The sequence below is a fragment of the Anticarsia gemmatalis genome, chromosome 16, assembly GCF_050436995.1.
Source record: "Anticarsia gemmatalis isolate Benzon Research Colony breed Stoneville strain chromosome 16, ilAntGemm2 primary, whole genome shotgun sequence".
NCBI classification, from domain to species: Eukaryota; Metazoa; Arthropoda; class Insecta; order Lepidoptera; family Erebidae; genus Anticarsia; species Anticarsia gemmatalis.
The window spans coordinates 11,091,008-11,109,121 of NC_134760.1; positions in this window are offsets into that span (position 1 = coordinate 11,091,008).

The following is an 18,114-nucleotide window of genomic DNA, read 5'->3' on the forward strand; positions in this document are numbered from 1 at the left end:
TGCGGGAGTTTATATATTCAATAGCGTTTTTTTATGTTCGTTCGTTTTTGTATGAGTTTTAACGCAATTGCCGCTATATAATATGCGATAAACTGCCGCTTAATGTACCTCAGACACCGGGGGTAAGAAATGTTGTGTCGCGGGGACTTTTAAAAACATACAAACGTACACAAAGTACAACCAGTACCCGAAACAATTATATGTGGATCGCAAACATTGTTCCGTGTGGGAATCGAAACCACGATCTCCCGACGCAATGGTAGCGGTATGGCGACCTAAACCACTGTACCACGGAGGCTGACAAAGTTAAGATATTATGAGAGATATCGTTTGATCGTGATAAGCGAAGATCACTTCATTAAGTTACATTTTGAAACAAGGTAAGGGTGCTTGATGTTTATGATGGGCTTAATTTGCGCTCATAATGTGATGATATCTATGCTGATTTTGACTGAGACGGTGCGATTTTGTTGTAGATAACTGTTGATGTAGGAGGAAATTGTTTCGGTTGAATTTTGTGCATGCATGTTACGAAAAATCTTAAGAGTTTTAATACTCAGTTAATTAACATACTTTTTTCATTTCTTTGACTTGTTCATTCAGTATGTTTGCGGATTATTGTACTAAGTACAATTTTTTGTACTCAGAAATCCTTGTTTTTCTGTCATAATTGAGATGTTCAATTTGCTTAAAACAATCATTTTTGTAAGGGAAAATAGTCCTATCCATGCCGGTTTTACTTTGGTTTGTCGTCTATATCCTTGGCAAAAAGTTAAAGAATGGCAGTTGTTCAATAAAAGCAATATAACAAATAAGTACCAAAAATGTCTGTATGTATTCCCCGCTCTTCGCTCCCACTAAGGCCACAGGCTCACCTTCGAATATGATTCGTAACACGCATTAGATAGAATTCAACAACATTATCTATTAGATAGTAACAGTTTTAAAGCCCTACATATTACTGATATATCCGAGTTTATCTTCATCAGAAAATGAGACGTGACGAATCTTTACTAGATCGAATATAACAGAACTTTTATGTATTAGAATATGAATTGAAGTTATTATTTAAATTGAGATGTATCAATTTATTTGATTGAATATAAAACTAATACATTTTTTTCTGTGGGAAGGCATAAGCTTAGGCAAAGGTTTTTGATTAACGTAATATTCTTCAGGTTAAAATAAGTATGTACCTAGTTGTTTTTTTGTTCAATGTTCAATTATCATAATAAAAAATGAAACATAACGAAATATTTTAATTCGTCTACGCAGTAACTCTTTTTTAACAAATAAAGTAAGTAGTACTTTATTTGTTAAAAAAGAGTTTAGCATGCATGCTACTGCAAAGAAAACTTTTCTTATATTCGTAGACTGCCGAAGAGCGTGACTGCTATTCGGTATACTATCAGAAATTCAGGACTCTAGAAACAGGCAAAACAATAACAGTCTTATTTAACTTTCTAAAAACAAACAAAATGGCGGTTCACTTTCATTACTCTTTTATTTTTAACGTCACTTTTATTAAAAAGCTCGAGGCGATGAAGCCATTGCTGGCAGTCTGTGCCATTTTTCTACTGCCAGCAATTACTTTTGAGCACGAGTGACTACATACACTGTTACTTTGTCCATATTTATATTAAACACCTGCGAATTACTTGTTTTTCTTTCTCCTTTCATTATTTATATATTTTAACTTTATTGGTTTTTGAAGGTGTAAATTTTCTGTAAGTATTTTATATATTATAAAAATAATTACCACATTACACCTTATTATATGTTTCCAACCTTTTTTTTATATAGAATAAATTCAACGTCCCTTTTTATGTAAATTGTGTTTTAGTTACATAACATTTCAGCGCTTCAGCGCCCACTATACTTACGGGAGAACTTATGTACTTCAAGAATTATTCTAATTCAAAATTAAAAAAAAAAACTGCTAATGTTACTTTTCTCAACATATGTTACAAATGTATGGTTAGGGTTACAAATGAAAAAATATTGAAGTAAATAACTGAAACAGAAATCTGTTAGAAAGTTAGAGGCTACCCAATTTAATTTTTTCTTCTGTATATCCTTAGAAAATCGATCAATAAGAGAATATTAATGTCTTATACAAGACCACCACGTTACCCTTATATCGTATCACTGTGATTATTTTCTTATAGTCAAAACCACTTGTTGTTCATCACACACACAAAAACTACCATTCATTACAACCAATTTTAAATAAACGTAATTAAAATAAAAACAAAAGAGACTGCAACAGCCATTGCTTTGGCTTCGGCCGCATTTCTTAATGTCGCACCAGCCAGTATAACAAGACCTCAGCCGGACTTACTAACTGACGTTTTTTTGTTCAAAATGAGAAGAAACTTGGTAGGGAGTAAGAGGTCTATGTAAAATGGTCTTTAAACCACCACCGGGTCACAATTACCCGCAATTAAGCTATCGTTAAGAGGTTTTTCTTTGGAGCTGCAATTTGTCACGCACGCCGATGCGCCTGCGCACCCATCGCTCCTCTCTAGAGGGAGAGGGAAGACTAATTGACAAGTGTTTCAAATAGGCATTATGTACTTTGTGAAGCCGCGTAGAATTGTCCAACATTCTTGACTATAAAGCCATGGAATTGCAATTTGAGGGTACTTAGACAAATGAGTTGTACGTGCGTATGTGACTTCCTTTGAAGCTGGTTAATGGAGGCAGTTGAGACTGAATGAACGAATATTAAATTCCCTATTTGGATTTTTATTAGATGTTAGGCTTCAGTTCAGTGACTTGTAAAACTGTCGTTATGCTCTTGATTCTGCATTCTGCACTTCTATGCAGGTTCGATTGAAATGTCAGTGCGAAACACAGCGCGTAAACCTTAGGACTGGACTAGGATGAACCTAGACTTTCAATGTTAGGACAATAACTTTTAAGAATAATAAATTTTTAAAAGTAAAACTCAAAATAAGCTTTTGGAAGTGTTAGATTATATCTAGAAATAGGGTATATTCTCTGTAGTCCCCTCTAGCACTGCCCCCGGGTTAAAAAAAGTTACCATTTGTCCTTTGGCACGAATTGGAAAGGGTACAGTAGGGAAAATTGGACATAATTGGGAAGAAAGAAAGAAAATTCTCAGTTGCCACACCGGGTACTACAGACACAAAAAGATTAATTTGAAAAGTATCCCATTTCTTTAATCAACAAAATACCCACAACTATAACAAACATGATTTGTACGTGCTTTTAAATTATATCTTATTATTTCCAATTAGTTAAAAAATAACTCTCTTAATATTCCGCCCTACACCAATACACTCCCTTATCGTTACCGCGAAACAAACAATGCGTCCATTCACCACCAAAAGCAACAAAAACTTACTTAGAAAACAATTAGCAACAATTATTTATAACAAAGGGAACTGTTTCTAAGTAAACAAAAAACTTATCAACAGTTGAAATAGCAAAGAAAGTTAATACAATAACATTATTTAACAAAACAATTTGGGTTAAATGTTGTTAAAAGGGGTCAATTGTTGCTAAATTGTACAGACTTCATTGTGTGGGTGAATGAAAAAGTGAATGTTTAAAAACCGTTTTATCAAAAAGTATAAAAGATGTATTTTAAAAATTGAAAAATTATCTAGAAATTTAGATGTTAGAAATAAGCAACAAATTTGCATAAACAAACAATAAATCAATACCACAAAATCTATTTTAATCGTTTAATGTTCGTCATTTTTTAAACAAAAGTTTACATAGTTAAAGTACACCGTACATTTTGCACACCGAACAATAATAATTAAAATATTGTTGAGGCTCATCTTAGAGTTAGACAAGAATAAAAATAGCTAGATCTAGAATCTAAAACTCGGGTGAATATTTTAATGCAGACACCTGGGAATCGGATTAATCACACTACGTCATTCATGTTGCAGTATTGATCTGTGCAGTATTCATGTTGCAGCACCCATAAAAGCTCAACAGACAGATGAACAAAGTAACTTTCAAACTTTATGTTGTAGAACGTTTTATTGTTAATGAAAAATATTATGTACTAATTTAAAACAAGCAAATGTTTATATTACCTCTTAATAGCAATATTTTAGTACTTTATTGTTGTTAAATCGTACGTAATTATATCACAGTCTTGTATATTTCTTGCTGGCTCGCTCCCCTCCGGCAAACCGTGAAGATAAGTACAAAGGCACATTAAACGATAGTAGTAATTAAAATGCACTTTATATCTAAGTCACTGCATGCGCTAGTGAACAGAGATACCTGATTTTTTTATTTTTTGTTAGATATAGACTGTTCTTTTTTTGTTTTCTTTAAAGCCATGCCAGTGATGTTTATATACTCTACCGACTACGTTGAACGTCGTAAACTCTACGTTTAAACCAGCCCTAATAATATCGCATTTGTTTGATTACAAATGCATGATTATGCAAAAGTAGACAATCTTCAACAGCATATAATAAATTGACTACCTCCGTGGCGCAGTGGTTTAGGTCGCCACGCCGATACCACAGCAACGGGAGGGCGTGGGTTCGATTCCCACACGGGACAATTATTTGTGCGATCCACAAATAATTGTTTCGGGTCTGGTTGTGCTTTGTGTCCGTTGTTTGTATGTTTGTAAAAGTCCCCGCGACACAAGAGTAATTCTTAAAATGCATACGAGAGGGACCTCAGTCTCTTCAAAACGAAAGTTTAAGAGTGAATTAAGAAATTTTTAAAAATGAGAGTTCATAGTTTGAGAGAGAGAGTTCTTCCTTCATCTTGGGAGAAGCGAATTACCCTGCTTTACAGTGAGACTGTTTTGGGAACTAATTGGTCTTATAAACAAGTAATATTCATTCAATTCTTTCATGCACATTTACCTAGATTTTGCATAACATTGTTCATGCAGTTCCATAGTTCCAAGCGAATGATTTTAAAGCTAAATATATATTTCCCTTTGTCCCTAATCGTAGTTCTCGTGGTATCTCTAATTGCGTAGTAATAAAGCTTGGTACACATCGACGGACACAATGCAGGGTTTTCACGGCCGGCCGCCGCAGGAAGTGATAATAGCCGCGCCAAAACAAAGAAGGGACGCTATGTTACCTATTCAACTAATTATGATGCAACAATTTCTAAACATTATCGTCAGACTCAACTTTTCAGAGTATAATTTAACGCATCGCGTCTTCTCTTGGTCTCTTTGTTAATGTAATTGGCACTAAAGAAAAAAAAAAAATTATCATTCCTGTCAACAGCTATACGTGAGTGGGTTTATTTGTTGATACGTATAGCTAGCTAAAGTACATCTTATATATCCAAGCAAACTATTTATTACAATCAAATTAAATTTACACCGATTATTGTTTAAATGTCGATTTTTAGTCTCTGTCTGCTTACGTGTTAAGAAGATCATAGGGATCACATTCTTCAAGGAAAAAAAGGCAGGAAAGCGATACTGAAAATTCGAGCAATCGGCAACACCAAAAGAATAGTTCGAGAAACAATTGTTGTACAACAATTACTGTAATAAACTTATTCCATATCAATAACAACTTTAAAGGCTTATCTATTCTCCTTATTGCATAAACCCTTTTTCTAACGACCATAAAACTTATTAGTTCTAAAACACCTTACAACAGGTAATTTGGAATATTCTATTGTAATAATAATTGTAAGTACAAAAACTTTATTACTTTATACAGCTTTAAAAGGGTGCACAATAGTTGGTTGCACAAGCAAAGTCTACGCAAACGTCGGTGTGGCCACCGACCGGTGTAAAATTAACGTCCAAACGCCGACATCAAAGGCGCCGCCGCCCTTTGTACTCGCCGCCCATTGTCTCACACATGTTGTTTTAATACTCTTAATTTCGTGTTGTCATGTTAAAAGTTTATTACAGGTTAAGTTATAACACTGTTGCGCAATTTTCAACTTTGTTACTATAGATATAGGTGAATTTTTAAATTATGTCTAGATATTCTTATATTAGAATCTTAATCTGAAGCTATTACGCTCAATTTTCGCCTGTTTTTCTAAGACGATAGAGTTGAGTTTGCCTTGAGATTGTGTGGTAGTTTTTTGTCGCACTTTTTCAGTGTTTATTACTGCGCGTTGGGTGTTAATAGCGGAAGTGTTAAAAGGGTTCCAGTGATTGAAACGCGAGAGGGTGTCTTTGATGAGCGCTCACTGCTCTATTAATATTGTGTGCGTGTGGCAAAGCGACAGGGGCGGTGTCAGCTGTGACAATTTCTAAGCGTAGAGTTAACTGTTAACCAATGTACACTTGCAAACACAATTTTAGTAAAGAGCCTATTACAGATAGGTTTCTAGCAGCGGCTGCAGGAAGAATAGGGTATTTAACCTAAAAACTTCCATATGAGTTTATCAGACTTTTTTTATGTGACCATCCATTTGCTACTGCTGTACCCGGTGCTATAAGTTAGATTTTCTTACGATATGAACTTTTGTGTGATCAATAATTTAATCGGCTCCGTCATATCTAAATAACACATTCATATCTATGTTTGTAAAATCATCTTTCACTACATGAATTTCGGTTTCATTCTGTCGTAATTCTTTGATTCTGAAACCCTTCAACACGATCCATTGATCATTAGATAGTTACTATTTACTACCAATAACTTCACAATCCCTTCTACACCATTAACACCTCCGCAGTTCTAATGAGAGTGATATTTGACACGAACACGCAAACTGCAGCCTCCATCCTAACAACAACGTTAATAGTAAACGCAGTGCCCTGACGAATCTCACACCCGCACATATTGTTCCAAACGCTTTTGTTCAGATGTGAAATTTAACATTATAATAAAGTGTACATCTCTTTATACATCACATTTTATTTACAACTATATTTTCTACACGATAAGGTTCGTTTTTCTTTGTGTTGTGTGGTGTGATGGCTGTATAGAGTGGCTTAGTAAATTGTAAGGTGTGTACCGCTAGGCTGACGGACAATCTACGGTTTTCAGTCCTACGGGATGTACTAAACACAGATTTATACGACTTGTTGTAGAATCTTAGGAATCGTGTAAATGTATAGTTTATTTTACGAGAATTTTTTGTTTAATAGTAACTCGCTGATATTTGTCTTTCTTCATTTCGAAACACATTTTGATATTTTCCTTACGCAAATTGCACATTGATCATATTCGATGCTCATTTGCGTTTGCCACTTTGAAGAAAATTATAATTTTAATTGCAGCCTGACAAGGTAAGCGTGAAAATATTTTTGGGTAAAATCCAAACTAACGTATAGGAAGTTCACACAAGGTAGAAATAACTAATCTTCGGTTGAACTTCTCATTCGAAATGAATGATACATTTTCGATGTCCCACGCAGTCACAGTAGTTACAAAGGCCAGTGGGAAACAAATCACAGTGCGACATACAACCACATACAAGTACATACAAGCACATACATCTCATACAATGTGAGCGTGTGGGGCAGCTGTCAAACAAGCAGGCCTATGAATAATGCAGCGTTGGTGTCGTGTCGGCACGTTGCCCGTCGCCGGCGCCTGCAGTGTGGCGGAAGAAAGTGATACTGAGATGTAGATGCTGATTATTTGTGTGATATAAGGCTTGGGTTTTAGTCTTCAGGACATGTCTAAATATATATAAAAATCAAAAGTGACTAACTAACATACCCCCGATTTCTTAGGTACATTTAGAGGTAGTTTATCAGTTATCCATTTAATAGCGTTTGAATTTGAATATATAAACTACCGTTACTTGTACTCAGAAACCGGGTGATAGTGATCTATCAACGCACAGCCCCATACCACTGGACGGATCGAGCTGAAATTTGGCATGCAGGTAGATGATATGACGTAGACATCCGATAAGTTCAGCTAAATTTCACCCCTAAGGCGATAAAATTAGGCACACACAATTACAACAACTAGGCAAAAATCGTATGGAAAACCTGGCTATAACGATAAGCTTAGAGGATTTTATATTTCAATCATCATCATAAGTACATAATATTCGTTTTTGAACAGAAGGTCTTCCCTTTCAATTCTTATTTCCTCATCAAAATCACACCCACAACAAAAAACAACAATGAATAACTAATAACAACGAAAAATAAAACAAAAAGCTCCTATAATTACTGATTCATGACAAAAAAGATACAGCGCTGATGTCAGTGTATTGTGTGGTTTGTGTGGCGCGGCGGGAGACGACAGGAGGCAACGATAACACCTACCCATGCGCCGTATGACGTCTGTGTTGTATCACACAACACTGCGACAGTATCGCACCTGTTTCACCATCATTTGTAGCAAGTGTTAAAGATATGTTTCATTGATTTTTTTTACTTTCTAGCGCTTGATTGGGACTACTGAATATTTGTTTTGGTTTTGTTTTTATATAGTGGTTCCTTGGAAAAATCATTTTGATCTCAATCGTATAGTAGAAAGTACAATTAAAATTGAATTTTGGCAAAACATGGAGTTTTATTTTTAACGTCATCATTGTCAAAGTCCTTTTACATATCTACATAGGTAGGTACTCATTACATTTTGTCCATACCTGCACACGGGTAGTATGTTCGATTTCATACGGAAGTAATTTCTGCTTGGTGCACAGAGAACACAAATTATTCGGAATTTCTTTGCATTCTGAATCAGTTGCTCGTAAAAGCCGATACAGGATTTTTCGTAGTACGGGATTGTTGAAAAAAATACATTTACTAAGTTTAAAACGTGTAGTAGTCTAGTGAGTGTCCACAGATGTCGTTTAATAACTGGAAAACATCTTTATTTTGCACAATTACGTAGCGATCGTGAGTTCTTGACAGCAAGTAATTGTCCCGTTTTATACGTTAAACGACTATTTGCGGTATACAGTGGAAACATATTACAATGGTTCTGCTCTAGGATTCACTAACATTTGAACCAAAAAAAATAGTCTTGACCTGGCTGAAGGCTAATAGATCAATAACAGGAATAGCACTCTCTCAAAATGTATATATTTTTAGTCTCTTAATCTGATAGTATTGTAGTTTTTTCTTGTCTCACGGAACTCTAACAGCGAGTGAACAATTGATCGCCGCTACGGTTAAAACAGGTAGCAAATGGCGATTAATTCACGATCACGTTTTTTACACCATTTAGTGGGAATATTTTATTGTAAACAAAAAGTAGACTTAAAAGGGCTGCTTGTAAATTATTATTATACCAAGTTTTTGTTGTTAAATACCACTTGAAAATGTAGCTTTTGTCGGTGGACCGCGGACCGCGGCGGAAAATGTTTAACAAAATATGATAATTGTCGACGAATTAAGTAACGCAATTTAAAATAAAAAGGCTGTAATTTTAAGCTTCTGCACTTTAGCTAGGCTTCTGTGTAGAGTAAACAAAATGTACAGTGACAACAATGACAGTCTGGCGACATCCTATTATTTATTACCTAGTTGTAGGACTATGGTGTAACTTCCAGGATCTGTTCTGGTTTGATAATATCGTAACCGTAAAATTTTATCACGTTCAAAATAAATTTGATTGTAACTTTTTCTTGGATCCTGGGTATAACATTTAAAGGTTAGTATTCCTAACGAAACTGAAGTGGAATTATCTCCGCGTAATATTTTTGCAATATTATTTTTGAACCAACCACTTTAATTACTCAAGTTAATAAAACCTTTAACAAAATGCTAGTAGCATCTTTTTGCCGACAGATATTCACGGAGCAAGCTTTTAGGAGCTTCGTTCATTGTCCTTTTGTCTCAATACATTGTAAGATGGAAGTCTTGTCCGAACTACTGGAGAATACCAACTTGTTGCACATAAAGAAAGTTCAATGATAAAAAATTAAAAGAATTCAGAAGCGAAATAATTTTGGTTTTATTTTGCATCTTCTTCGCCCGTAAAATTTTGTAAAGATATTCATATTATGTAGTTATACATTTGTTAGTGTGTAGTCTGATACATTACTGTTAGTAAATCTAACCTAATAATGGTAAATACCATTTTGAAATATTTTTAACAATTTCGTAAATTTTTCGTTACAAAGGAACAGCTAATGTGTATGCTTAAAGACACATAAACGTTCTTCTAGCTAAAACTGGTCACTACTTGGTACATCGTCATTACTTATTGAAATAACATGACTGATAAATAATCTGCAAAAACGGAAATAATTAAACTGATTAATACAGACACTGTTCATGACGGGAATGGATTGAAAGTAGCGGCCTTTGTCCTGCAATGAAGCACTTTATCATCAAAATAAAAATAAAACAACAATCTCTGAGAACGTTTTCCCAAATCCTGTGAGTAGTGGTGAAATTTAGTGGTGTTGGTGTGTAGAGGGAGCGTTTTTGCGCGCTCGTACCGCGGAGAGCGGCGGCGCGGGCGTGCGTTCGTCATAGTTTTTACGTCACCGCGCACCACCGACATTCCACTCAAATTATACTCACCGCGTATGTTTACCATGACTTGGGATGAAACTGGGATAATATTTGCAAATGGCAATCTATTTATGGAAACTACAGTACCGCTCTTAACAAAGGGTTCCCTATTTGATTCCTCAAGATCTTTGATTGATCAATCGATTTATTACTATTTTATTGATGGAAAAAAGTGTACGAATGTGAGTAATAATATAACTCAGAATCCAAAAGTTCAAATCCACACCAGGTCCGGAAATCTCACTAATTTTTAAACAGATATTTACAAAGTACTTGACGTGTCGCATAGTGCCTAATTCGCCCTCGGCCATAAAAAGAGGAAAATCCATCCTCTGCAAGTGATACAGAGAGATGTAAGTAAAATCTTGGCAACTAGTTCTATCTGATTTTATTCATTTCAGTCCACGTATTCCAGGAGACACGATTGTGACGTTTGTACTCAAACAACGTCTCCATGCAGTTGTCTACGTGAGATTTGTGCTAACTATTACGAACCCATCCATCATATTAAGTGATTGAACTGGGAACCTTAGAATATCTAATAGGAGAGAATCTATGTCGCATTGTGTTGTGCTATTTATATTATACTGTCTCTATAGCCAGCGCGATTCTGTACAGTCGGTACTGTCGAGTATCGAAACTTTGACATTTAGTATGTACTGCCAAAATACTTCCTACGACAACCGTCAGAGGCGCTGATCAGATTTTCATACAAAATCTCCCGATGACAGGTCGGTTGTCGGTAGTCGATAGTAGTAGAGAATCTAGCTACAGTTTTAAGGAATAAACTTGTCATATGGATATGACAAGAGCAACAAGCTGTTGTAACACTGTTCGGAAATTGGATAGGTATCATATAAAACAAACTGCTATATTTTTATTTTCTGCTCCAGAGTTCGGCAATTTACTTCATCATTAGATGCAATAAACGCCCACATTGTGCTTTCATTATAAACTACATACTAAGTGTTCTCAAAACGTTCATATTTACTGTTTTAAGAACAACATTTTTCAGCGATAACAGAAACATTTGTCTAAATATTATATTTCGCTTTTAAGTTACCCCTTAATACTGTAACTACAGAAACCATCAAATAAATATGACATGACACTTTTAAATATAGGGGTTGTCGGTGAAACTGTGTGATTAACTTTTTAATTAAATAAACCCCTCCCTCTTTTAACAGTTAGTGATAAAAAGCACTTAAAACTAATACAATGAATGCACTCTGATTGCGTGCCAGCTGCACTTATTTATAACCAGCTGTTCACTAAATATTCAATAAGATTATAATAAATTATTTTATACTTAATGTTTACGTTACACGCGACTGCTAAAAGCATTTGACAAACGCTTAGTTACTTATTCAAGCATTACATAATGTTGTTTTAAATAATGTATTTGTTGCGTGACGTTATGGTCAATTTATTCCCGTTTTCTCCATAACAGATTTAAACCTAGACAGTTTTTAAAAACGATTGTTTCTTGTTAACTCAGTTGCTTAAAGAGTGAATTCTTCTTATCTTCTCTTTGTATCCATCTGAGAGTAGACTATCCTATGAGGTTCGGAAATCTGTAATACCACACCGCTGGCTTGTGTATGTGAGAATAATTATTATCCTGTTGAAAATGTTTTGTCTTGAAAACATTTTTATGTTACGAAATCGGATGGTAAAATATCCCATCACGTCCCTATTTTATGGTGTCCATGGCTCGCGAGGCGTCCTCAGTTTTTGCTAGTCGCTGGCAAATTCATTTAATTGTGTCTGCGACCCCGCGACGCGCGAGTCACGCGGTAATTGCACAGCCTTCGCAAATAGGCTTTTTGGCCTCTCCCGACTCTCCTTAACCCCTCCCCCCCCTCCTCCCGTATCTGTACCCCTCGTGCCATCGTCTCTACAGTTATTATGATTTATATTCTCTTCGTGACTTGAGTTGTTTATTGATAATAAGTTTTGATTGATTTTCTCATGTTGTTTTGTTTTTGGGTACCGTAGTGGACTTTAGACCTAAATAGTCAGGACCATCCTAGGACGCCTGTGTCAGATATGGTACTGTATGTTTCACGAAGAAACCCTCGGGTTTTACTTTGGTAATGATCTTGTATGAGACCATATAATTTTTACAAAGTGAACTGATTATTACAAAACAGGATTTGTCTATTATATGTATATTAGAATACGGGAAATAACACACATTTTACCTTAGAATGCTTGGTGTTTCGGCGCAGGTTGTACTGGCCGTGGTCGCAGGCGACATATATATACAGCTTTAAAATAGGTTTATACAAACAAAAGACTGCGTAACTCAGCTACCACGATATATTAGCAAGACAGTTTGTTTAATATACCACATTTAACCTTTACAATAATCGACAATGTTCTAGTGTGACGCTTGAATTATTCCTTATTGCACAATTTAATCAATACGATGAACAACTAAACAGTTCATATCATATATCAAACGATATAAAACGGGGTGGTGGCGAAACAAACAGTCAATTACGTAAGGGTTTGTAAAACAGTGAGCAGTTAACGATGTAACATGTCTAGTGGCAGCTGCAGGCCGGTGTACTTGTGTACTTATGTATGTATGTGTACTTGTGTACTTAGTTTATGTATTGGTGTGTACGCCACCGTTTTGTTTTTGCAATTATGTAAGTGTAATATGCGGCTGGGAAGGTAATAATTCAAACTTTCTATACAATTCCTAGGTATGTATGTATATAAGTATGTTTATCAGTTATTTGTTTTATTGTTTACGGTTACAATAAAACAAGCTCTCCTTAGTTTGAAATCAAATGAATTAATTTTATGTGTGTGAGTAGTCCAATGATAATTATTTATGTATATAAAACTTATGAAGATCACTGAACGCAAACCGTTCATCTTCTACTGGAAAACAAAATGAAAATTGCTTATCCTGAGTATGCTTAAACAAATCAAATTGATTTCAAATATAATATACTAGCTGACCCGCGCAACTTCGCTTGCGTCATATAAGAGAGAATGGGTCAGAATTTTCCACGTTTTTGTAACACTTTTTACTGTTACTCTGCTCCTATTGGTCGTAGCGTGATGAAATATCCTTTTTTTGTCACGAAAAATATTCTCAAAATTATTTATATCTCCTAATATATCGAAATCGCGCTAAGGCATATCCGCCATTAAAACAGTTGCCATGACAACGGAATTTTGTTAATTCAGTGTCATTATAATATTGAATATTCGGGACTTCGTTCGCCACCTGAATTTTCCCGGGAAATGCGTCATTTTCCCGGGGTAAAAAGTAGCCTATGTCCTTTCTCGGGTATCAACATATCTCCATACCAAATTTCATGCAAATTGGTTGAGTAGTTTAGGCGTGATTGAGTAGCAGACAGACAGACAGACAGACAGAGTTACTTTCGCATTTATAATATTAGTATGGATACATACACAATAGCGATCTTGACAAAGCATAAAATATAAATCTGATGTTTCACATTATTGACACTTCATATTATACCTCTCATAGGCATTTTACACAATACATAACTATACATATTACCGGTAACATATCAATAATATGCAATGCTAATGATGTCACGCTATGTGCAGTAGACTGTAAAATTTTAACTATGCCATCAATTTGGATCGTGTCATATTTTGTGCGGTTCAACGGTTTTCAATTTAAGTAAACAACGGTCGTTATTGATAATTTTTTTTTTTTACTTTACAAACATACAAATTTGTGACATGGAGGATTAAAAAACAACAATTTGTGGATGACGCATAATATTTACTGCAAATGGAAATCGAACCCACGTGACTCGTATGTGCCATGGCGAATTGTCTGCCAGTACGCTTACCAAACTTGCTATTGATGCCAATATCTACTGAAAAATCTATATTAATTCATACTTATAATAAATATTAGCCCATAAAGAACTTTTCTCTTTTGACACACTCTGTAACAGCGCGCGTTGAAGTCTTTTCTTTGAAACAATATACATGGTGTTCACATAACACATAAAATTTTATACGCACATTATTTATTTCCAATAAATTGTAAGTTGTTACTTATACTTTCATAGAAAAAGTAATAAAAAGAGCGAAGTTTGTAAAAATATATTTTACGATGAATTTTCTGTGTGGGCTTTTTACTATGAATTAATATGGAGTTTATTTAAACGACGCTTGATCGATATCGTGATAGTATACAGATGACTATCGTGCTAGCGAAATGAGATATTAATACGATAGCGATCTTACGTAGATGTTCTACATTATATGCGTTTAACTTTACTTAACGTTTTAAACGATAAAATAAACATTGTTTCGATTAAAAACAATATTGTTTTACATAATAATGCATTATTATGCAGCAATAATAATATTGACTTCTTTACCCCATATTACTGGTTTAATTTTGAGTTTTTTGTCGTCTTCATGAAAGTGAGTCTGGCAAAGCACCAAAGCAGAAACACCTCCTATTAACTACTAGGTGACCAGCGCAACTTCGCTCGCTTGAACTCGCGTCACATAAGAGAATCATAATTTTCCCCATTTTTGTAACATTTTTCGTTGCTACTTCCCTTCTAATAATCATAGCGTGGTGTTATAACCTTCCTCGATAAATGTTCTATTCAACACAAAAATATTTTTTCAATTCGAACCAGTAGTTCCTGAGATTAGCGCGTTCAAACAAACAAAATCTTCAGCTTTATAATATTATAGTATAGATATACCTACGTGAGACTTGACTTGCTCATACTTCTGCTGACCTCTTTGGATTTATAGCTAAAGTGATGTTTAGGTTATACATATCGCTGTGAGTAATAAAGCCTAGTAGATTTTAGCAGACGTTAGAAGTTATGAAAAGTTTTATAAAGTCAGATTTAATGACAACACTGTAGGAAGTTATAAATCAAATATTAGCAACTATTTAAAGCCCTGCCCTTCCTTATCATAGTTAAACATCAAAAAGAGCTATCAAATAGATTGATCATTTGATTAAACTACAGCCAAATATGTCATGCCCTATTTAAGCCTTACGTAGTCACAAGCCCTTCGCCACTTCGTCCAAAATTTCAACAAACAGCAAATGAAGGCCAATCACGAATAATTGTGTCCAGTTATGGTCATGGCTCATAACACGGTACTAAAACTCTATGCACGTATTATTGTCAGTGGCCGATACATACATCACACGTCCAAGTTTAGGCTTCAATGTCGGCGCCTTAGTGTTAGGTTTAATATTCGAGCTCTACCGGTCTCTTCCTGTGGAACAATTGGGTGATATTTGCATTTGGCGTGGACGCCGCCCGCCATATCTGACGTTTTAATTACGATTCCGGACTGTTTGTCGGTGGGGCGTGGACTCAGTGTCAACGGTAGAGCGAGTTATCTTTTTGAATTCGTGATTGTTTTATTTGGAAAATGTTTTTCTAATAAGACGAGTGTATATGACTTAGGTAATTTAGATATGCTAGAATGAATCAAGTAAGGTCATGAAACATCAAACATTATGGTAAGTTTGGTAAGTTGAGTCGTCTTTATGTGCCAAAAAAATGACATGATTTTATGATTACAAGCTAACTTACTCTTGGACATTAAAAATCAATTGATCAATAGAATTTCAACACTACAGACATGCACTAGACCGACCATGGCAGATTCTCACAAACTCTCATGACCACTGACCAACAATTTCATCGCTGTAAGTCCCTCATACAGTTAGACCGCACACCTCACCCCGCAGTCCACGCATGCGTCCTTAATTAGGCATTCCGGCGGCGTCCGGCCGGCGTACGCGCACCGTGCAGGCGGCGCCTTTGACACCGCCTCGCGCCCTCTCGCTCACACAATGCAACTATTCATACCAACCCACCAGTTTATAAAGACCTCTACCTCTCTTTCAATATCAAACACCTTCTCTTACTAGCGAAGACCAAGTTATACTAGCCAAGATAGCTTACGAAGATACCGATTGTGATATTGTGTTTTCTACTTTAGTTGTAAGATATAGGGTTGGTTTTCAATTGTTTTGTTTCCAAGTATCAAAGGTGTTATTGGAGTGATGTAATGAAGGGGCCTAATTGTGTATTCTGCTTGGGACGCCGGACTGAAAGATAAAGAAAGAGCGGAAGATGTCCATCTGTCTCTTTCTCACCGCTTCAGGGGACTGGACATGAAGTTATTGCAATTTCAGATATTGGGTCATTATATTTCCATACTTATATACTATCACGCCTATTATACACAAAGGTACAGGTGTATGAAATACACTCACGTGTCGCTATTAACAATGTTCTAACCTAAATTAATAGAAGACCAATAACGCGTTCTCTGACCTAGGAATTGAAATCGAGACCTCACGATCAGTAGTCGGATTCACTAACACTTGGCCAGTGTGGAGAACTCAAGAGTTAAGAACAGTCCTGTGCCCAGAATTAGAGCAACAGCTGATTGTGACTGAATGGATCTATTGTATTTGAACATGTAGGTATATCTTTGTTGATATTACAAGTTATATTATTATATAATTTAATTTATTCTATATTACATAGTACAAGCTCTGCTTAGTTTGGAATCAAATAACCGTATGTCAGTTGTCCAATAATATTTATTTATTATTTATATTTGGTAATAAGCTTATCTCATACTCTTCTTTAGATAAAAAAAATCTTATATGTTTTCGTAAATGGTACTTTTAAAATTTCATGTTTCAAAAACATTTTAACAAAAACAAGTAGAATATTATGTGTAAAAGAATACGAAGTGACACTTTACGTACAAAAGAAGATTAAGTGGCAAAAATCTGAATAAAATTGAAGAATGCCAAAATTAGGTTAAACATTAAAATAAAACTTGATACTTAATTAAAGAGCGACTCTATCAAATTAAATAAGTAGTAGAGCTATAACCCAGCGGGTGACAGATAACATCACCTGTTCACAGTGAATATATTAAAACTCTACCATATTATTTATCATGTTTACGCGATCTCTACATATTTTTACCATTTTCCGTATGTTAACTGTTTTCTTGAAAAGTACCTATCAGATTTGGATGGGAATTTCATTGTTTGAAGGCTCATTTTTAATGTGACGTTTAATACTTTTTCAGAGCAATTTTTATCTAACATTTTAGTTAATTTAAGAGCTTCTATCATTGTCTGTGTAAAATACCTGTAAATTCATGAAAAATCTTTATACATTTGCCTGAACATATGTAGTTTCAGTGAGTTTATGTCCAATTTCAACTTTCTTGAACCTCTTACGTCGATACAGCACCATTATTCTTACTCGTCGTGATCGCTGCGGAGAAATTGCAAGAAATGTTAGTTGGAACGCATGATACCGTATGGTCCCGTGATCAAACCTGCCTCGTACACGGCAACACTACCTACATCGTAGTAACGTTCGAGCTTTGTAATAAAATGTTTCAACCTCTCAATTACCCAACACTTTTATTGCAGCAATTTCGTAAAATAAAATCCAACCTCATGGACAGATACACTTAATTTTATACGTTCTTCATTGTTCCCTCTGTCTCACTCGAGCGCCAACCGAAGACAGAGACGGCTAAAATTACTCCCACTGATTGCAGTGAGCCGTACACGAATTAGGCCCTTTTCGTTTTTTTCTTTTCATCTTAATGCCCTGTTCATGCGTTCAGACCTTTTATCGGAACATATGCAT